General features: G+C 33.5%; 1 protein-coding gene across 1 annotated transcript in view; it reads right to left on the reverse strand.

The window, feature by feature from the left end:
• LOC129803927 (uncharacterized) overlaps window positions 1-24,277 on the reverse strand; it is a 153,091-nt gene that overhangs the window by 111,849 nt on the left and 16,965 nt on the right. The window lies entirely within an intron of this gene.

The raw sequence follows: 24,277 nt of genomic DNA on the forward strand, positions 1-24,277 counted from the left end.
GTTTAGGCGCTAGGTGAGAAAATATAACTCTTTTTCCTTCTTAAATTCACATTTTTCGTTTTTTTCAATGTTTTTTAAATAAAATATACAAATTAGAATCAACAAATCTTTCACTAAAAAATAAATTTATTTTAGTCAGATGACCTTAAATCAGCATTTTTCTTGAAATTGGAAATGAGTTTTTTTGCACAAATATTTTTTGTTGCTTTTCTCTGATCTGTCACACAAAACTAGAGATAATATACATGAAGAGTCAAGATGAGTTCAAACTTTCAAAAGATGTTAGTAAGACTATTACCGAGGGCACTATAGCACTTTTAAATAAATAAAAAATTTATAATCGCAGTAAATGTGATTTTTGTGAAGACCGTCCTGAGACGGTCTTACCTGATAGAGGGTTAAATAGGTATAGATGCTGGTTTCATTCAACCCATGGAACAGTCTTATTCATACAACAAAAAACTAAAAAGTTTTTTTTTCCTTTTTTTCGCACGACAAAATCAATTTAGAAACCTCCGAAAGATTGTTAAAAGTTCCAAAACTCTAGTGACTGAATCACAGCGAACAGACCGGGTTTTTCTACATGGTAATTGCTTTTTTGCGCCTTCATTGCTTTTTTACACGTGGAAAAGATAATCAAAAAATTGCGGCACCAAACCAATTTTTGAACTAATTTGATATTTTTTACGCCTTGGGAGACAATATTCTTTAAAAAGAAAATGACGTATTAGTAAAATTGTCCATTTATAAGCACCTTGAGAAAAGAGCAAAGAGCAACTGACCGGTCAATTGCTTTTTGCTCTTGATTCGAGGTGTTTAAATTTGGCAAATTTTACTAATAAATCATTTTCTTTTTAAATAATATTGTCTCAGAGAATGGAAAAAAAACATCAAATTGGTGCAAAAATTGGCTTGGTGCCGCAATTTCTTTAAATATCTTTTCAACGTGTAAAAAAGCAATGACCATGTAGAAAAGCCCAGTCTGTTCGGTGTGAATAAAGCTCAGTCTTCTTAAATTGACTATTTTCTTCTTAAGTAAATTATTGAAAAGGTATGCCACGCTTTCTAGAGATATTGACGAATTCTTAATTAGATAGAGTGTCCTTGACGTTGTAATAAAGATGCTAAAACATTCCAACTTTGCGAAAGTCTTAAACTTACTAGAACTCGGCAGATCTTTCCAAGCCACAGATTTTAGAATATTGCATTCAGATTTAAACGAACGAGAGGGGCGGTTTCACACCGGTATATGATACAGTTTGCCAAGTCCAATAAATAATGTTTTAAAAATTAAAATATTTAATTAGATAATTATAGTTACAGATAATTATCCTCAAATACTTGGAGTTATTTGAAGAGTTTTTCTTAAAAGCAAAATAAGATAAGAAAATTTAAAAAAAATACTAAAAATATTTTTAGGGTTGTTTTAAGAGAGTTTATGAATTGTATATTAATGTTTAATATAATATTATTTCGAAATTATTTAACAGCGAAAAAATCAATGTTTTCTTTAATGTTGGGGAATTTTATGTTCTTGAATATGTGTTATTACGTTTTTATATTGGGCATACGAATTCTAAAAGCAGTACAATGATCTTGTATTATTCGTATGAGTTCGAGCACTTCAAAAGACTGCTCACTAAAAATATTAAAATTATGAGATTTTCAAACTTGGATTAATGTAGTGAAAAGGGATTTATACAATACAGTAATAGTTTAGGATGTGGAGAATATTTCGTTGATAATTATGAAAATATATTAAATTAAAAAAAAAGTATCCATGAATCAGATATTTCTTGTGTAACGGAATGAACCGGTTATCCTTAGTTTTCTGGTGCCTATTCTACAAAAAAATCATTACAATTGACAAAAATAGTGAGTCTTAGCTGTCTCAATTTATTTGTATTTTTTAAGTATTAACTATTTAATTAATATTTTGCTTTTTCTCAATAATTATCTTACTGAATAATTTTATTAAAATTAAAAGCATGTATGCTATCTTAATATTTTTATTTAAAATTTTCAAATACAAACTACGCGCGAGTTTGACCATAGAGGTGACGAATAATGCATTGAATTTCGATAAACTGTCAAAATAAGTGCGTTATCAACTTTTTATTTTGTGAAATAAGTATTTCAATTGGTGTTTTAATGCTCAAACTGTTGAAAATATGAAAAAAGGTAAGAAGACTGTTCTGTTAAAGACGAATAAAAAACAGCTTTAAGAATTGTATGAGAAGCATCTGGAAGGCTGCTAAGTCTTCTTTCTGATGCAAGGTATTGACAAAACGATTTTGAGAAGGAGACTAAACACACTTAAGGATCAATACGGGGATGAGATTAGAACTGGGGTATAGAATTACACGCGCAAGGCTGAATAACCTACCAATCACCACACCTTAAAATATTTTATCAGAGAAAAAGCGTGCCCCTAATTTTTTCGTTTCTTAATAACACCCTTTTATTAATATGTATATTTTATGTGACATATATTACAAAATTCTAAAATTGTGTCTTCATCCTTTAGAACAATGCCGCAAAGTTAAAACACAAAAATGTCCTAAAAACTCCACTCTTCTGATTTTTAACTTAAGGCCTCTACACATGGGAGCAATTTTCGTCAAAAATTGCATTTTTGACAGAATTTTGACGTTTCTGCCTACAGCACTGCAGGCAATTTCCTTCAAAAAAGCAATTTTTGACGAAAATTGTTCTCAATGTGTAGACACCTTTAGAGCTAGGCTTATATTAACGAGCCTTGTTGGTTATTGGCACGCTGCTCAAAAAGACAACATTAATAAATCGAGGCAAATGGTGCAGACCCGATTACTCAAGCCTCTTATTAATCCAAATTTAGTACTGTGTGTTATTTTGATTACGGGTATCACACATCTAAATGACTTCGAGGCCCTTACACATAGGGGAAAATTTTCGTCAAAAATTGCTTTTTGGAATAAATTACCAGTATCAAAAAGATAGTTTTTAGTCCTAAACTTGTAAAAATTATTCTTACTCAAGCGAGCTTTTCGTGTTTGACTTAATCAGGGTTACGCATCATATGGAATTAAAGTTCCCGACTCCTCGAGTTTAAAGATGAAATAGCACTTGAAAGGCATTCTGTGACTCTTGGATGTGTACAAATCAGCCAAGATGCTAGACTAGCCTGTGAGCTATTCTCCAGGGATGATCAATTTCTAGGATAGACCGAATGCGCCGTATAAATTGAAAATTATTTTTCTACATCATTTTTATTTTATGGACAACTCTCATAGATATGTTGTATCCAAAATCTCAAAGAGAGTTTGAATATTCTCGACGCATTCGATATTCGAATAAATGAGATTTCGACATATTTGGGATTTTGACTCTTCAGGATTTTGACCCATTCTGTACTTAGACTTCTCAGGATTTCAACTCATAGAGGTCTACGGGATTCCGACAAATACGATTGTTCAGAATTTCGACATATTTGAGATTTCGTCTTTCAAAATTTCAATCCGTTCGGGATTTTAGCTTTTTAGGATTTCAACCCATTCGGGCTTTTTCTCTTCAGAATTTTGGCACATTCGAGATTTTACGTTCTCAGAATATTGACCCGTTCGGGATCTTGGCTTTTCGGTATTTCGACCCATTCGGGGTTTTGACTTTTCAGAGTTTAGATCCATTCGGGATCATGATTCTTCCGGATCATGACACATTTGAGATTTTGTCCTTTTAGAATTTTAACCCATCGGAATCTCTGCTCTTTGGGATATAGACCTATTTGGGGTTTTCAATCTTCTTGATTTCCACTCTTTTCGAATTTTAGCTCCTCATACTTTCGACCCACATGGAATATTGGTTGGATCTTTTGGATTTTGCGTTTTCAGAATTTCGACCCTTTTACGATATTGATTTTTCTGGAAAGTAGACCCATTCGGGATTCGGCTTTTCGAGGTTTGGAAACATTCAGCATTTAGATCCGATTTCGGTACTTCAGGTTTTTAACCCATTTGAGATTTTGGTTTTTTTGCAACTTCGACACATTCTGAGTTCATACTCTATGGAATTTCGATTTTCGGTGTTTTGACCGGAGCCCCTTAAAAATATTGCATTGATAGATATCCCTTTTAATTTCTTTTCTAACGAGTGACTATGGTACCGGAGGAAACTGATTCTAAAAAGGAAACGTCTTTGTGATTGACTCAAATATCTCCATATCAAACGAACTTCATCACAAAGCTATACATAACCAAGAAATGGTTTTTTCTTCTTCTGTTTCTTTTACATCTTGAAACCTTAATCTAATAGTTAACAACTCAATACTCATCTAAACTTTCCTCCCAACTTAAAGAAGTGTTTTTCTTGGGATTCCCTTAAACATTTTGTTTCTTTGTACTCAAGGATCAAATATGTTTATCTTTCATCAAATAGAACATTGAGTTGTTCTTAGTAATGCGAAAAACCTTGCCAAGCCAGGAAGAATAGAGAGTTCTCTGGTACAATCGTGTAGAAAATTTTGTAAATATATTATTCAACCCTAACATAACATTTTCAAACTAGGTACAGGTAGATATGAAAATGCAAATTTCGTAAGGTACAAATATGAACATTGAGTTTCGTATTGTCTTAAGCCAGAAGAAAATTCAACATAAACATACATAGACAGTTTTTCTCCATCGAGTCTTATGGTGGGAGATATTGCAATTTTCATGAAACCATGACTCGTGTTCAGTTCATAAAGTTTTTCTCTACTCTATCACAATTTTTCCTGCTCATGCGAGATATTTTCTAAGCCACCATCTCATCCTCCAATCCATGTGAAGATGTGTGTTGGCAAAAGACAAGAAAATGCCCTGAAAACTTTAAATAAGCTTCTACAAACATGAAGATGGTGTGTAAATTGCGTTCTTATGCAAGCATTCCATCGCCCAAGAACCATACAAAACTCAGGTAGATTTTCAGTTGATAAATTTAAATTTAATAGAAATCCTTCTTCAATAAGACAAAGTTGCTGGGAGAGGGAAATTGCACATTTCATATTCATTTCTATTTATTGTGAAAATACAAATGGCATATGCCCAAAAGGGAAATTTAGAAGCTTTTCCCAATGATTGAAATAATCTGGTGAAAATATTGAAAAGTTATATAGTTCAGGAATATAAACTTATTTTGGTTTTACAAACAGGAAATATTTTTTTTAACTTTCTAAGAGTCACTCTCTTTTCTCGAGGGAGTTTTATAAAAATCTTTTTAGATTTTCTTCAGAAGTATTTTTGCAAAAAAAATTCTATGCACGAAATGTCTAAGGAGAAATTGACACTGAAAGAACTTTTTTGTAGGTGGAAAATAAAAAAAAAACAACCTCATTATAATATTCAGAAAGAATTCGATATTCCTCTGAGACATGTAAACAAACACGTTTCTTTGCACAACATTTTATAGATACCAAAGTATGAGGACTTTGACAAAGTTGGAATCAAGTGAAGCAAAATATGGAAGATAGTATTAAAAGTCGTGTATTAGGTGAGATTCTTAACAATCTCACCTACTATAATCCTAACAAAATTTCATGTCGTCCGATCGACCTCAAATTTGGCCAAAATGTGTTTTGCCACTTCCTGATTCCGAATATATATGTGGCTAAGTTACGTTCCCGGCCGGCCGGCCGGCCGGCCGGCCGGCCGGCCGCTCTTTGGAGCTTAATAGCTCCTAAACTAAAAAAGATATCGACTTGCGGTTTTCGGCAAAGGTTAAATATCGGGTGAAAATTGCAACTTGGTGCATAGACCCCCCACCCCCCACCCCTCCTTCCGCCATTTTGAAGACCCCCCTTTTTTTGTTTTCTCAATAGCTCCGCCCCTATGGCATTCAGCGGACTCAAATTTTAGTATGTTATAGCTGGGCCTTAGAGCTTTCCATCAATACCAAACTTAAGGTCCCCCGACCCCCCTGACCCGACCTATAAGGGTCCAAAAAAAATTTCTTAAAATGGCCATAACTCCGGTTCTAATTGTCAGAATTTAAAAAGTGAGGGCTTTTTGGAAAGCTCTCGTGAAATGCCACTTCCCCTTCTAACATCGCAAGTTCATAAAACCACCTCTAGGGGCGCTGTTTTTAAAAAGAAAATTTTTAAATCTTAAAAGTTAAATAACTCAAAAATTCCATTGTGCATCGGGCTGAAAATTTAGTATGTTGTAGCCGTTGATTATACCTATCAAACAAAAAAAACCTTAAGTCGATCTATAACCCCTGACCCGAGCTATAAGGGGTCAAAGTTCGAACATTGACCGGCCTCTATCTCCGGTTCTAATTAACATAGCGACCTAAATTTTACCTTTTTGGTTTCGTCTCGATGAGCACTTTCAGATGGAAGTTCAAAAAGTCACCATAGGTGGCGCTGTGATAGCGTCAAAATTCACCGAAATTCAAAGTCACTTTTCTCAAAAATGGCATTGTGCAAGTTAATGAAATTTTAGTATGTTGTAGTCCAGTCTAGGACGTTTCCAAAATGGTGCGTATGCGCGCTGTGGTTTCAATAGAACCGGAGATATGAGGGGTCAAAGTTCACGAAATTCAAAAAATCATATCTCCGGTTCTATGTGACCGATTTTGATGAATAAGGGCTTAAACGAAAGATCTCACCAAATGCTACAACTTTCTAGAATATTTGAACTTCGTGGGACCAACACCAGGGGCGCCACAGTCGAAAAACCAATTTCAATATCACATAACCTCAATTATCTCGACTGTCGCTGAACCGATTTTGATGATTACTTCAACATAATTGTAGAGCACATTTGTCTCTACATTTCGTCCATACATCATTTTCCACTCAGACTACGCTATCGCTCCGATTTTGTCGTTTAAGTGTGAAAAAATTGATTTTTCCCATAATAACGCTTTGAAATCACTCAGATGCCAATTTGACTGCCTCTACTCCACCAAGACACTTAAAATAGGGGTTTAAATGGAAAGTCCCGCAAAATACAACAATTCTTTGATATAGTTGAAGTTCAACAAATGACTACTTGGGGCACTCTGGATGAAAAAACAAGTTAAGAAACAAAAAACCTCGCTTATCTTGACTTCTGAGTAATCGATGAGATCATGTTCTATGGGAAAATTATAGAGAACATTCTGGTCTACATTTCACCCATATAACACTTTTCTGTCAGTTCATCCAAATCCTTGATATTTTGGTTTAAATACAAAATTTGTATAATTTCACGAATTTGATTCAAGATAACTGAATGGCGTCTCCCAACTTCAGCTCTAAATCGAATTTGCATGCACTCCGAGTTAGCTCACGTTAAGAATCTCACCTACATAAGCCGGTTAGGATTATCTGTCCCTTTCATATAAAAAGATCGCAATTTTCGTATACCTCTATACACTACTGGAGAATTGGAAAAATATTTCCTTTCTGTCTTATTAACACTAAACTTACCGTCCGTTTTTGATAGTGAACTTAACAATTTTTTTTTGAAAAAGAGGAAAACATTAAAATTTAAATTGTAAAAAAATATATTAAATATATATATTTTGAGAAATTCATGAAGTTTTATAGTGACATTGCACCGTTTAAAAATATGTGTTATTTAAAAAAATGACACGTAGAGGAGACCGAGGCAGAATTAGCCACATTATTAGATAGTGATATCTTATAGTTTGCCTTCGAAGGAATATTGAGGAAACCTAAATGTATTATAAATATATTCTATTCATTGAAATATTTATCAGCCTCATACAGTGAGCGAAATTCAAACAGGGACGGACCTATATGTGGGTGGTGTGGGTGGTCAGTAAGTCGGATCAACCTAATATTTTTTTGTATAATATAGGCCTATCCAACAATACTTTTTATGGTAGTGACCCACGTGCACTTGCGTTCGTGAGTGCACGTGGGTCACTACCATAAAAAGTATTGTTGGATAGGCCTATATTATGCAAAAAAAAAGGCCAAATATTAGGTTGATCCGACTTACACACCACCCACATATAGGTTCGTCCCTATTTGAATTTCGCTCACTATATACAAACATTTTTTTTTTGTATAAATCAAACGCAATGAAAAATTACATTTGGTGGCTAATTCTATCCCGATCTCCCCTAGGTAAAAAAATAATTGGTAGGTTTAGTGTTGACAATATCTTATCTAAGCAATTCAGGATAAAATTATTATTACTCCAATTTTGCAAAAAAAAATTATTACATGGAAAGTGAAATTGTGTTGTGTATACCACTTTTTGATTTCAACTGAATTCGAAATTTATTATACGCTTAAATTAAGACAAAAATGGTATTATTACATAAATAAAGCTGTCTGTAGGCATGAGGTTAAACTTAGTTTCCAAAGAACTCAAAATTCTAAATTGCAAATTGGTTCTACAGAATGTAATAGATTATTTGTCCTTAATAATCCGATTCTAAGTCAAAATTTCCCCAAAAATTGTGCCTGATAAGAAATTAGAGAAGTAAGGTCATGTGACTAAACCTTAGGTCTAAAACCCGTGTAAGGGTAGACTTTCAGGTTTTTCACACACTCTGACTTCGAACATTTCATATTTTTCTCATATTCTTTTAATGAGCCTAACCCATGGCATATTTTAATAGTTATGTTTTAAAAGTTTAAGTCACATATTTCCTGAAAAAGATTAGGTTAGATTTATTAACAGAACCGGGGATACACATGATGTGTTCAAACGCAGAGCATGTGCAAAGCTTGAAAGCTTTTCTCTACATAGTTTGCTAGAAAGAAAATTATGATCTACAATATAATATAACGAAATTAATTTTAGAAAAAATAATTAGAGAAAATCGATAGCTCTAACCTGATTCCTTTTATAAAATTCGATTTGAAGCTGAAGTTGTGTGATGCTTGTCAGTCATTTTTTATCAAATTTCGAATTTAAAATTTTGATGCATAACAGAATATTGACTAAAATATCCTCTATAGTATTGACAAAGGGCTTGATCTTATCGATTGCTTTGGACAGAAGATAAGATCAAGGATAAAAAATCAATTTTCTACAGTAAAACGACAAAATCGAATAGATGATATATAATGAGCAAAAAATGAAGTATGGATGGAAATAATTAAAAAAAAATACCGTATAGTACATATAACTTTTGTATATGTATAACCTTTTCCGAAAATCTTTAGTCGATGTCTCTCTCAATTTGGGAGTTATTAAGCTCTAAAGCGCGGCCGCATAGATGGACGGCCAAACGGGAAATTTTTTTTATGGGAAATAGGAAGATAACCCTCCGGTTGCGTCACGGTTGTTTATCCTCTCAGGACAGGAAAATTTTTATGCCACCCATATATTCGTGATCCAGGAATTGGCAAAATACATTTTGGTAAAGTTTAGGGCCGTTTGGAGGACAAGAGACTTTGTGATGGTAATATATCTACAACAGTAGAGCCCCGCTGTAGGACATATTTGGTTCCAGATTTGACACTTGGGTCGAAGTATACACTGCTGGCAATAATCATAGCTCCACTTTTTCATACTGGAAAAACTTTGAAAAAAAAATTTTTTTTGAAAAAAATCAAAAAATCATTTGAAGGTATTTTCATACGGATATAAAAAATTGCCATTTGAATTTCATACTGTTAGAACTGTGAGGACTGTAATAGAATCTTTATCAAAATGGCGATTTTTGGGTGTCAATAATTATAGCTCCACTCAATAAATTCGGCTCCAGGGTATTTATTTTCAATGAGTGAAGGTAAATATCTTTTAGTAATTTAATTAATAACTTTATTAAACTAATTAGAATCGTTTTTATAAGTTTTTCATGAATTTTGCTGAAATTTTCTAAGGAAAATGTGTAATGAACAAAAATAAGGGATTATTTAAGGTCTTGAAATGGATGGAAATTGACAACCAAAAAACTTCCATAAAAATGACAAGATCCTATCACCTTTCATCCGAATTTGTCCATATAGCCGACATATATGTATTTTAAACCACTCCCAGGGCTAAAAATCTTCTTTTGTTAGAGGCAAAAGTGTGCAAATTTCCGTGTTACAGTCGGAAAAAAACAAGTTTTCTACCGAAATTTGATGTAAAACAATGCTGACTGCTTAGTTTCATCGTGTCCTGTTGATTATGCCCCAAACCAGAATCCCAAGTGACTAAGGGGGTCTTCAAAATACTGAAATAAAAAAATATCAAAAAGAAGCTTATTGCAATTTGATGAACAGAAGGTGTTTTACCTAATTTAAGTGGTACAAATTCTTTTTTTTAAATAAAAAAATTGATAGGTCTTATCTTAACTTGTTTTCTGTCTGAAAAAATAATTTTAAACCACTTAAATGACGTAAAACACCTTCTATTCATCAAACTGCAATAAGCCTCTTTTTGATAATTTTTTTTATTTCAGTATTCTGAAGACCTCCTTAGTCACTTGGAATTCTGGTTTGGGGCAAAATCAACAGGACATGATGAGACTAAGCAGTTAGCATTGTTTAACATCAAATTTCGGTAGAAAACTTGTTTTTTCCGACTGTAACACGAAAATTTGCACACTTTTGCCTCTAACAAAAGAAGATTTTTAGCCCTGGGAGTGGTTTAAAATACATATATGTCGGCTATATGGACAAATTCGGATGAAAGGTGATAGGATCTTGTCATTTTTATGGAAGTTTTTTGGTTGTCAATTTCCATCCATTTCAAGACCTTAAATAATCCCTTATTTTTGTTCATTACACATTTTCCTTAGAAAATTTCAGCAAAATTCATGAAAAACTTATAAAAAACGATTCTAATTAGTTTAATAAAGTTATTAATTAAATTACTAAAAGATATTTACCTTCACTCATTGAAAATAAATACCCTGGAGCCGAATTTATTGAGTGGAGCTATAATTATTGCCACCCAAAAATCGCCATTTTGATAAAGATTCTATTACAGTCCTCACAGTTCTAACAGTATGAAATTCAAATGGCAATTTTTTATATCGGTATGAAAATACCTTCAAATGATTTTTTGATTTTTTTCAAAAAAAAATTTTTTTTCAAAGTTTTTCCAGTATGAAAAAGTGGAGCTATGATTATTGCCAGCAGTGTAGTCCATTGTCATTTTTTAAAATTATCAATGACTTTTAGTATTGAAATTGCTCGACGGCTTCCACTTTCTTTGTGATTGTGGTACTTGTCCTCGCTCTCTTCATTATGGATCACAATTATCACAACTACTCAATTAAGTTTGCCAAAAATATTAAAATAATTATGACAACATTGCATGTCACGTACTAAAAAAACATAACCTAACTTAAAATCAGTGTTTGGAAATCAACGGTCGATAAATTGTGGACTATAGAGCGATGGCCTATACCGGGGTGCTACTGTAGATATTGCTATACATACTTTCAGATTATCGAATCCCAAGTTCTTATTCATTTCTCAAAACAAAAAAGGTATTAAGCTATTAGAAAAGCTCGAAAATGTCCCACATTCCCCTATGTATGAATCGAAGCCAAGAAGATATATACTCCTTATTCTTTACGTTTAACGAATGAAAGAGAGAAATTGCTAAAAGGGGGAATTAAATCAAATTGCGAACTTGAATGATAATACGTTTCTAGAATGATAAACGTATGCTTTTTCAGGGGTTTTTCCATGAAAATTTCATTACAATTTCTCTAGGTGCTTAACAAGGTATGCTCGTTTTGTTATTTGATTTGGAATATATATAGATATGACGAGACTTTAGAAGCAATTGAACTCCTCTCAATAGTTGATTTTTCTTAAAAATTATCTCTAAAGGGGTTATGTGTATAACCGTATAACGAAGACTAAAAAGAATCAAATTTTGTTAAAATGTTTTTCAAGAAAAGGAAGGGATGTGAATTTTCATTTTATGAAATTTTCCTGATCTAAAAAGTGTGCCGGAGTCATAATGAACTAATTTTGATGAATTATCAGTAACGTATGATTACATCGTCCCTATTCATTCTTAACTTCACTTTAGGTGTTAAAAAATAGGTATCTCACCGTTCAATCTGGCCCCGTAGTAATTGTTTTCTATAAAAATTCACACGTACACACAATCCTTGATAAAGAGAAAGTTTTGTAGGATGCGAACTGTCTGTCTTGTGTCTCTGAGACAAACACTTTTCAAGTCCCTTTACTTAACTCTGATATCCTCCAGGGTGGGATATAAATGAGAAAATTCTCTCTGCACCTCTGAAAGTCAAAGTCCTCTATCCCTGTATGCAAATTATATAATTAGATTTAACGACTCTTCCCAGCCTGTCAACTTACATAATTTTACTTGTATATTCGGATCACAAATCGTAGAAAGTATCCTTGGGCACAAGCTTTTTAACATATACCTTGAGCCCAAGTATGTAACATTTGAGGGTGAAATTTTCTGCCCTATCACGTCGTACTTTGGTCCTTGTGTAAATAACTGAAATTTTCCACAACCACCCATCTGGACATTTTCACATACCACAGAAAATTTCCTCCAACCGGATAGAATATAATTCAATTTCTTGATAAACTTTCGAGTTCCACCTCGCCATTCTGCACCATTTCCCATTTTCACTCCCATGCAAATGTGAGGCTCACCAAATACATTACATCCATTCGTTGGGGATGAGAATGTGATATTCAAGTCCCTCAATTTTCATTTTCTTACCTCATCCCGTACACTAGAAAGAATTTCTCATCTGTATTGTGAGAAAATTTTCTACCCACCACTCTATTTGATCTGAAATCAGATATTGCGGTAAACCTTTTGGCAACTCGTAAGATTTTCTTAATAAACTTCGCAATAGGGGTAATGGAAAAAGCTCTCAAAAGTTCCGGATAAACTGTTTCTTGTATAGCGTTAAACTTTTCAAAATTGATTGAAGGAAAAAAAACATAGAAAGGAAGTGCAAACCTCAATTTTAAATTGATAGAAACCGCAATAAAGATTTAAGTTTGAGCAATCTTTAATGCTACAGTTCATAAAAATGATTGTAATGTTTTACTGCTCAAAGAAGAGAGCAGTTATTCATTATATTTAATCCATCTTTTTTAACTTGTGACACGGCTAGAGAGGCCAAACGGTAAGAGATATCGATTTCCGGTCTTCGACGACCCCCTATACGTCAACATCCTTCCCCTCCAAAAATCATGTTTTTATTATTTAATTTAAAAAGTTGTGTAAATGAAAGTGTATTTTATTATCTATTGAATTAAGAAATGATATCAGGAAACTGGATCCTTTTTTCCGGATTTATTAATTCTGTATTTTTACAAACAGGTATCTGGTTTGAATATTCCCTAGGAAGTATAACAGGACGATTTATTTAACACAGATTAATTCTGAACAGGTAGTTCATAACCAACACCCATGTTCGAAAACCATTTCGATATCTAATTTCCGAAAGTGAAAGTTCAATCACTTTAGAGTGTCTATTTTTCAACCGATTTACTTAAATTTGTGTTTTTTACAATACAGTAAGGGATGGTTTTGCAGGTTCATACTAGAAAAGGAGTCCAAGATTTAAGATTTTTACTGAATGTCACATGCACCGAATCAATTATATCGCTATATCAAAAAAATCTCCTACTTATTGGGTTCATAATTCTGCCTCACAAAATTCCTAGAAGTCCTTGGATTTTCCTCTATAGGAAAATGAAAATGTAGCGGCATTTTTTACGAAGGTGCCTTAGTTATCTCAGCTTCGTACCACTTTTCCCACCTCTGTAGGCCTCATTTTCCTCGAAAACATTGCACTGGACACAAAAATTTGGGCATCACTACTTAGATGGAACTTTCATTTACTTGTTTTCACCATTTGTAGGAGGTATCATGCAATAAAAATCAATTTTAAGCTATTTTTCTAACACATGTTTTTTGACACTCGGAAAACCATTTTTTTCCCTGCATTCTGACAGTCAGTTAAGAGCTTGGTTAGGATTCTCTGATAATCGCACCTAATGAAATCCTCAGATTTTTTCTAACACCTCCAATTGGTCTTACAGAACATATTTCGGACGTAACTGTTTTCAAAAATTACCAGTCACCAATTTAAAGTGAAATTTGGGAAGTTACACTTTAAAACAAGGAAAATTGAATGAGAAATACACAAAATACATCGAAGTGGCAATTAAAGAATCGCATCTACCATAAGCAGTCTAGTTTCATCACAACACAAATCATAAAGTAGTAATCACACCTATTGTAATCCTTGTTTTTTCTCTAACGTCTCGAATCTGTCTTACAGAACATTTTTTGAACATCAGTGATTCTTAGAATTACCAGTGATTAAATATTAGACATCAGAATTACGATTTTAGGCCCATTTTTTATTTTTGCCTCTTGGACCCAGGAAAAAGACCTAGGCTTCCAAGTTTGTCAGGAAATGTGAGATGTAGGACTAGCTTTTAGATTATATGTCCACGGACGAAATTCATTAGGAACTTGGAAAAAAATCAACTTTTACGAAGCTGCAACATTACAAAGCTGCAAAACCTTTCCCTACTCGTAAATAATAATCTTTCTTGGATTTACTTTTAATTTGGTACGATTTTTCTTGTTAGAGAACAAAGACAAATCTAAAAGTATGTGATATAATGTCAGTCAACAAGTAGAAATGAGATTCCCTTACGAAAATTGGAAAGAAATGCGTCAAATTTACGAATTTTCATGCAAAGTTAGACTTCATGCGAGAAACATAATTGACAATGTATATATAACCTTCAGGTTCAGCAGGGACAAATGTCTAATCCTACCAATAATGGATTCCAACCTCACTCCTCTCACTTTATCATAAGACCATTTTGCTTTGAAATTGCGACCAATTACCTAGAATTCCTTTAAAAATCAAGTTTGTTTTTAAGTTAGTCTCTTGGATTTTTGGGCGGTTTGCCTGACCCGATCTCTATCAAATTGCACATTTCCGTAGTTCCCCCGGACGTGAGCCCTATGACGATGGAGGGAATGTTGCGGGTGGGGTGGAGGATTCAGGAGGGACACGAATAATGGCAAAAGATGTGCTCAGGGTGGCCACATAACACATAGTGTGGAAGAGACAAAAAGAACAGCCGCAAGGTCACACTAACATGATCATTCCTGGTGTTTCAAGGCCTCAAACTCTGAGTCTCACGGGTCTCCCCAGCTCTCCCCCTCACTTCCTATCTATCGTCAGACCACCTGAATTACATATGGGCGAGAATGCCCATAAAATCTCGTGTAGATCTCAAAATGAAATCATTGGAAAACTGTTAAAGTTGGACATTTTAGGTTTGGTTTATGGACCTAAATTACACCATGGTTTTATCCCCTACCAATTAAAAATCGGGAAAAATCCTATTTTAAGGGTATCCCAATTCAAAGGTACCCCACTTCCCCATAAGTTTTATAACAACAAATTTTTTTCCCTTGCTTCTGCTGTGAAATTAAGTTAAGAACGTTCAGGAAATAAAAAAAGTATCATTAACGATATGCAAAGGTACCAACTCCAAAGTCGAATCGGAAACCGGAATAACTAATTTTTCCCTTTATATGGATTTGATGGTAGGAGAGCAGCCCTAATCTCAGCTTAAACAAGAGTAAAAAAAAACAATGGATTTCTGACCCATATTAATGGGTTAATAAAATTCATAGTTTCTGCCTAGTGATTCCTAATTCTCCTCCTCGATTTCCGTTCTGGGTTCAAAGTGATTCCTGCTACAAATTTCCGGTCATTGCCGAGTCATTTTGATTAAAATCTCCTATTACATCTTCTTATGCTGTGTTCATTCGTGAAATGGGATTTGTGGCCAAAATTCACCCTCATGGTCGTCATCCATACCAAAATCACAAACCGCTCCTTCGATACATTTTATGGGCAATGCTTCCGCTTTCGATAAAGTCTCCATGCTGCGCAAGGAGAGGGGTTGAGAAAAATCGGGTGAAATGGTAGAGACAAATCGAAAATTCCTCCGTCATTTCCATGGACGAGAGGGTATCGAAGGTTTCTTTCCATTTTGGGGGGGCTGTTGAATTGAAGTGAAAATTGTGTCCTTCAAGACATCTTCTCTAATTCACCGTGAATTTTCACTGTCTCGATGAGATTAAAATTTCAACTCTTGTGGGGATTTGTGCAGGATTTTTTCCTTATACCTCGTAAATATCTGAAGTTACGATAGGGAACAGTGTTTAAGCCAGCCTGTCACAATGAATTTATTCGGAAGTGCGGAAGAGCAAAAAAATGGGCCAACAACGGAAATGATCCGGTTATTTTGGAATATTTATGATTTATCGCTATGCTATTTTTATGTGAATACAACACCAACAAAAAATGCTCGTGATATTCAATAGAACTATATAAATATACTAAACTTCCGTCTAAATATTAGGGGCTGATACTTGGGTGGAGTATTTACTGAATTTTCTCAGGGAAAAATATGCGGAAGGGCTGGTATAATCGAATACCACCCGCCTAGTTGATTTCTTTGACATTCACCGACTGAAGATGTTTGTCAGCATCACATTCCCAGCTTCCAGGACCTCCTCCATCCATAGAACTCCCCAACCTTGCCAACACAACATCATACACAAGGTAATTGACACTCCAGTGCCAGCTCGAGTGCCTGAGATGAGATTAGTGGAAGTTTCTCTTTATGTGCCATTGTCGACGTGGTTGGGGAGGATTGGGACCAAATGCACTCATCGACTTCACAAGATGACAAAACACCCGGGGAGTACTATAACCCCCCCCCCCCATATACACTTGACTGTGACAATATTACCGTGATGGTAATGATAGTGTTGTGATATAAGGAACATGATATCCTGATGTGCTTCCTACTTACATTGCCCTCAGTGATTTGGGGTGGAATAATTTCTCTCTTAGGCAATTTCTTGGCTTTCTTCCACGTCACCAGAGAATTGAGCACGTGACACTCTTCGAGCTATTGAAATGTAATTGAAATATTTTACAAGAAATGTCAGCACTTCACTCAAGGACCATGGTTTAGCTCCTCAAATACTCCTTAGAAATCTACGTCAGATAAATTGGATGTGTAGGTCAATCACAAAAAACTTGGGATGGTCACATTGAGGCAATAATCCAGTTCAGTGAATATGTCTTACGCTGTATAACATGTCTTGGACGTGAGGTTCATTACAATGTCTTTCGAAAAGGTCAAACAAATGCCAAAACCGAGAATTGAATAATAAATAAAAAATTGAAAATGAACCAAGTACTTCATTTGCAATTTTATTTAATATATAAGATAAATTGTTAGCACATTTTAACCAATTTATAAATCACTCAAAACATCGCCCAAAATTGTTTAGAAGGAATATATATGAATTTCAGACATTTCGGATAAAAATTAGTTGGAATCGGTTTAGGCTTGTCAGCAAATCCAAAACCTTTCTAACTATCTCAAAGACGATACCATTCAGTTGAGAAATATGTTCTTTAGAGCCTTTTTAACATTTGATCTCTCAAATCTGGAAGGTTATTACAGAACATAAGGAATGTCTTTAGAGGGATGTCTTCGGTGATTCCCAGTGAAAATGTTAGTCACTCTAAGATGAAAACACTATCTTAGTTTTGCCCAGAGCTTTCGATCCTGATGGGGATCTTCTTCAGTGGCTGGAAGGGCATAAAATTTATATTTGCAACGAATTTCTTTTTAACATTTTATAAAGGTCATTTTTTGGTTAATTTTTAACTCACTCAACATTGTTTTTCCACACTGAGAAAAAAAGAGGATGCGATTAACATTTTTTCCTTAGAACTTTAACACTTTTTAGGTGTAAAAATATATGTTTAATGTTAAATTTACACCCTATTAAGGGTAAAATTAACATGAAAAAGGGTACCTTTAACCCATAATACACCTAAAAAGGGTAATATTTACACCGATTTTGGATCAATAATGCAGAGTAAAATTAACATTTCCGGAATGTTATTTTAACTTTTTCGGATTTCTCTCAGTGCAGAGTCTTTCTTAGGGATCGTGTAGTTCATGGGGTTCCAGATTATCATCACACTGAGAAAAATTCGGGTGTGAAATATGCACAAATCGGGGGTTATTTTTCACACCAAATTCTAACCCCGAATCAACCAAACCTCTCCGGTAGTAAATTTGGTAATAAGCGAGGGTTAAAAAGATTGAATAGAAAAAATTAAACCCCATCGGGTGTGGATTTTACACCGACGCCATAAAATAAATTTGAAACCCCATCGAGGGTTATTTTCACACTAATGGTATTTAAAATATGTGAACCCCGTTGAGGTTTATAGTAGCACCATCCACAGTGTAAATATTACTACCCCCAAGGAGTGTACATATTACACCCATCCCAATAAAAAAAATAAAGCTTGTTTTTAATTTCTCTTATTTATTTTATTTTAACACCAATGAATGTCGTGGTCATTTTAAACTGAAGATTTGGCTTTTCTTGCAATCTAGAATAGTTTCCTTTTCCTGTAAGCCCTGTTTTGTCTCGAAGATCCCAAGTTGCAAAGCCTTGTGTGTAGATCAAAATTATTTGAATCTGAAAACGACATACGAACACTTATGAAAACATAATTTATAAATTATATTAAAAAGAAACTATACATTGTAAGATAAAAACTGAGAAAACCTTGTAAGAACTACATATTAAATGCCTAACTTCCGAAGTATAGTAATTGTGAAAAAAATTCTCTGGAACTATCAAAAAAATTGCTTTATGACTCTTATAATGAAAATTATAAAATAAATAAATTTACAATTGAAAAGTCTTAATAGTTTTATGTTTAAGTTTATGATAATATGATAATTCATGGCGAAAAAAATTGGTTGAATATGATCAAATCAAATTGTTTTCTTTTTTGTTATTAATAGTACCTACATACTGAATATAACATTCTTTAAAAATGAATAATAGATTTAGTTTCTAATACTGATTACTTAAAGTTTTATGTTCTACTTAAAATTCTATCAATAGAACGGTAAAATAATTAACCGTCACTTTATTAAATGTGCCTAATAAAAAATAATACTTGATATGTAAAACTCAGCTAAAAATAAAGAATGCAAAAAATAAATCAAATTATTATTTTAAAAAATTTAAACTAATTTTTGCAAGCATTTGGTGTTGTTTTACCTGTTTAAATTACAAAAATTACTATTTAATACTTGTATTGGCAATTATAATGCAATTAAAATAATTAAAATTTTCAAATTTTTCTTTAAAACTCATGAAGAAAAAGAAAAAAAATCAGGTATACGAAAAGATCGATGAATAGTCTAGCGAATCAGTTCTCTTTAAAAAAGAGAACTTACTTTACTTATAGTCCAATAGTATATTAAAAACAATATATAATGCAAAAATAAAATATCGAACATTTCTGGAACTATTATAAAAAAAAGTTCTAAAAAAAATAAAGTAAAATTTTTACCTCCAGCAAAGTAGATAGTTAGAAGGAGAGCCCTTGTCGTTACAGTTCCTTTGATGCCCACAAAAAACTGATTTCCAAATGCGCAACCGTATCCGGAACATAGCTTTAGCAATTATTACATATTTTTCTAGTAGTAGTCAAACGAAAGCCTTAAAAGAGATGCAGACAAAAAAGTAAGAAACAAAATTTTCTCAAAGTTACATATCACATCACTTACCCAGAAAAATTTTCACTGTCACAGGTTCTGGATTGCCCCACAGTCGCAGTGACCCCAGGGTGTTTACGTCGATATCTTATGTTTACTACCACTGCATCGAAATTTTTTTGGAATAAGGTTTCTTTTCGCCCACAAACTGTGAAAAAAGTTATAAAATAAAGCAATGAATTAGTAACAAAATGAGCGAGGTGCGGTTTTGAAATTGAAATTTAGTTGTAATTGCGGCTAAATTTTAAGTTATCTAGTCACTACATTCTTTTTTATTTGATAAATTTATCCTGACAGAAAAATTCACTTCCATCGTATAACAGGTTAAGTTTATATAATTAATTATACAATAATTACAAGAAGTTAATCAGAAAAATAACACAAGCGTCACTGCCGACAGAGCATTCTCTAGAAATATTTCATAGGAAAACGGAAAATTTTTCTTTTTCTGGCAAATATTCCACTTTGTTCGCGATATGAGAAAGAAATTTAGACACTTACCATCTTTTTCACTCAGAAGTTTATCCTTTCATACAAATTTTTCGTGAAAGCAAAGAAATAAATTCCAGCACACAGCACTGTTTCAACTTGACGCACAAAACAGACTGAATCAAATGAGGAATGCGAAAAATGAATAGCGTCTTTTTATTCATCAACCCCAAGATAGTGTTCAGAAAACACTGCTTAAGTGTACTTTTCACACTTATCTTGCGGTCTTTTACCGTTGCTGCTAGCAGTGTAAATTTAACACTGGACGAGGTTTAAATCTTCTATAGGAATTTAATTCCCTCAATAATATATTTTTTTATACTTTTCTCATATTCTAATGAAACGAAAGTGTATTAAATGCATCCAAGATATATTTGAGACGGTCCTGGATGACGAAAAATACTTTTTATATGCCTTTTCAAAGATTATATGAACAGTGTAAAACTAACACTTGGCAGAGTTAATTTTTATAAGAAAAAGTTGGTGTGAATTTCACTTTTTTCTCTCTTTTTTGGTGTGAATCTAAACCCCGATTGCCATGGTGCATATTCAACACCTCATTCTAACCCCGGCTCCCAAATCCATTTCCCTCAGTGCAGCAGGATGTCAGTGTGAGGCGGCTTTCCTTCCGGAGAACCTTTCTCAACTATTTTTGAACTTTTTGAACTTTTGAACTTTCACTGGCAATCACCGAAGACATCCCTCTAAAGTCAATTGCGCCAGTTCATCGTTGAGGAGCAATGTCGGTTCGCGCCCTTGAGCACCTTTTACCTTTGAGCATCACTAGTGCATATTCTAATCTAAAACTCCTCTTTTCAAAAATCGCTTTTAGTCAAAAAGTTTTCAAATGAAATATCAACGTTATCAGAGAAAATGAGACAAAAATATATTTGATTTTGCGGCAAAATTAATGTCATATGATGGAAAGTACACTAATTTGATGCGGCGCGCATATCAAGGTACTGCAAGGTATCCAGGTAAAAAAAAACAGTTGTCCGAAAGCCTAGCACATTATCCTACAAATTAATTCTCAAACTTCACATTTTCATGAATATTTTAATAAACTCACGTCATATTCTAGTGCATATGTCAATCATTTAGTTGGTAGCTTTATAACCAAAATACCAAAAAAGCAGTATACTTTCCGCAATATGTTGCTCAAAGAGAATATTATGATGAAAGCTCGCCTGCATTATTGTACTTTTAATCAAAATAACTCCCTCAGGTATTTCAAATTTTGCTAAAATATGCGTCATCTATTGAAAATATGTCGTTTGGTTAAAGTTTTGTGGTTGATATAGAAAAAAAGCTATTTCTAATATTCGTGGGCTGAAAGAGGATAACTTCAAGTATTTGAAATATTTTTGCGGTATATTTTGTAATGAGGGATTCTGGAAAAAAAGGAATGTGGTTTATTGGCGTGATTAAATGCTAGGAAATATGATGTGGTAATATGCTTTTGGTCTGATGGTTTATCATGTAAAAACATTTTTTTTAGAAATCCTCTATGACATTCGTCTCGTGAGCAACATCATAGGCACAAAGAGACAATATGCCATAAACCTTTTTTAAAAACAAGAAATTTCCATATCCAAATTTAAATATATATTTGAATATATATTTAATTTTGCAAATTTTACAATTTTTAAAAACATACTTGTGATGTTTGGGAGTCTATATATTACTATTAAGTTTTTGAAGATTTAAAAGCGGTTGTAGATAGCTACTTGAAGTTTTCGGGGGGCTTCTCTATAAGTGAATCTTTGAATAATTATAACAACCTAGCTCTTATTATAAGGAATATAAGCACCTCTCACCAACAAAACATTTTTTTTATAATTTATAAAATTTATTTATTTTTCCTCTTTAATTCTTCACGATTTTTCGAAGATGTATATCGTTTTCTTCAGGTTGTGAACTTTGAAGAAAAATCACCCACGAGCGGAAAGATTTGATGCTGCACTACACTTGAGCTTGATCACAATCCTAGTTTCTAAGTCAGTCCGCTAAATGATGAACTCAAAGGAGAATTAGGATCAAGTCCCAGTAAAGTGCAGCAGCAAATCCTTCCGCCTATATAGGGGAAACTGGGGCACCACCAAACACCAGGTACCACCAAACACTGCGTTTTTTAATCAGATATTCGACTTCTGAGGACAAGACTTACAGTAATATATAGGAATTATAGGGATGTTTGTCCACTGAAAGAATGATCGAGATAGTCCAAGTAGTTTAGGAATAAAAATTAGTATTTTGTGCTACCCCGTGTTTGGTGGTGCCCCAGTTTCCCCTATGATTTTTCCTTCACTGAGAAAAAAAGGGGGTGCGATTAACTTTTTTTCCTCGTAACTTTAACACTTTTTAGGTGTAAAAATATATCAACATTTTTAATGTTAATTTTACACCTTTTTAAATGTAAAATTAACATGAAAAAGGGTAACTTTAACCCATAATACACCTAAAAAGCATAATATTTACACCAATTTCGGATCAATAATGCAAGGTAAAATAAACATTTCCGGAAAGTTATTTTAACTTTTTTGGATTTCTTTCAGTATTTAAAATTAAAAGCTTATGAGGTGCACATCCATCCTCAATACGTCAGAAAGAATAAAAGAGATAAAATCAAGCGAGGTCTCTTTTTCTGCTAAAAGCTACATATTACCAGACCAAAGATTAATTATAACATAAACAGCGTATTTTTCAACTGAATTAGAAAATGATTGGCCCGTTAGAAAGGTTTTGGAAATACTTTAACTCAGCGTTGGTTCTATCTGGTTAGAAATCAATAATGAATCGGTTATAAACCAATAATTAATTTTTGTCTTCAGGGCGATTGTACTATTCTTAAGCGTCAAATAAATTCTTGAAATATTTATCCTGTAAATTTTGGAGATAAAGGATCAACTCAAATTATCATGCAATAAATGTTTAGGATCAGGGATTAGAGGTTTTTGCATAAATTCCTTTTATTTTTTTCATTATCAACAGATTTTAAAGTTGAATATTCTCAAGGTGTAATCTACACTACCGTTCAAAACATTAAATACACCCTTAGTAAGTTTAAATACACCTGGTTTGGACCGGGAAAACGCTGTAATATCCAGTTCTATTGACTGAAATAGTTTCATATATAAACCTAAGAACAGTTTTAAACAAGATTTGAGAAAATACATGGGCTAAAAAATTTATAATTTGAGGTTCATTCAGAAATGAGCTTTCTGGACAAAAATGCAAAAATAGCCCCACATTCTAAAACTGGTCTAATCTTTTAATAATCATTTAATATACGCTAAATACTATTAATAAATATTATTAAGAGTTAGAAAAAGTGAAAATAATACCGAGGGAATATTTTTGGTACGGATTGTGGTCGGATTCCGGTGTGATGTGTTCTGAAAGGTGTTTCTCCTTTGAATATCAAAATTTCCAGCCCAAATTCTACTTTTTCAAATATTTTTTTATAATTTTTTTAAATTACTTTTTATTATTGTTGCAATTTCATTCCTTTTACTTCATTATTTTATTTGAAAAACATGAATAAAATCATCAAATTTAGTTCTCCTCAAAGTATCCTCTTTTAGTTTTGATAAGCGCCTCACAAATTCGGTGCATCCTGCTGATCAATTTCTTCAAAATGTCAGAAGGAACTCTGCCCATATATCCTGAAGTGTTTCTACCAAGATTGGAACTGATGTCGGCGCCTTCTCTCGAGAATATCCCAGAGAATTACAATGAGACTACAATCTGGTGGCTGGGGTGGCCAATGCATTCGGCTTATTGGGCGTGGGTTTCTTTTTCAAGAGGATAACAATCCCAAGCATTCCTCAAAGCTTTGTAGAGGTTTTCTTCTTAAGAAGAGAAACGCAGGGTCCTAAACTACATGCATTAGCCACCCCAATCACGCGATTGTCCCATTGAAATTTTCTGGAATTTTCTCGACCAATCTAGTTCGAGAGAAGGCGCCGACATCAGTTCCAACCTTGGTGGAAGCACTTCCGGATGCATGAGCAGAGTTCCTTCAGACATTTTGGAGAAAGTGATCAACAGGATGCCTCGAATATGTGAAGCGCTTATCAAAGTTAAAGGAGGATTCTTCGAGGAGAACTAAATTTGATGATTTTATTCATGTTTTTTTTTTTTGAGTAAAATAATGAAGTAAAAGAAATGAAATTGCAACAATAATAAGAAGTAATTTGAAAAATAATACAA

This window comes from Phlebotomus papatasi, chromosome 2, assembly GCF_024763615.1.
Source record: "Phlebotomus papatasi isolate M1 chromosome 2, Ppap_2.1, whole genome shotgun sequence".
Taxonomy (NCBI): Eukaryota; Metazoa; Arthropoda; class Insecta; order Diptera; family Psychodidae; genus Phlebotomus; species Phlebotomus papatasi.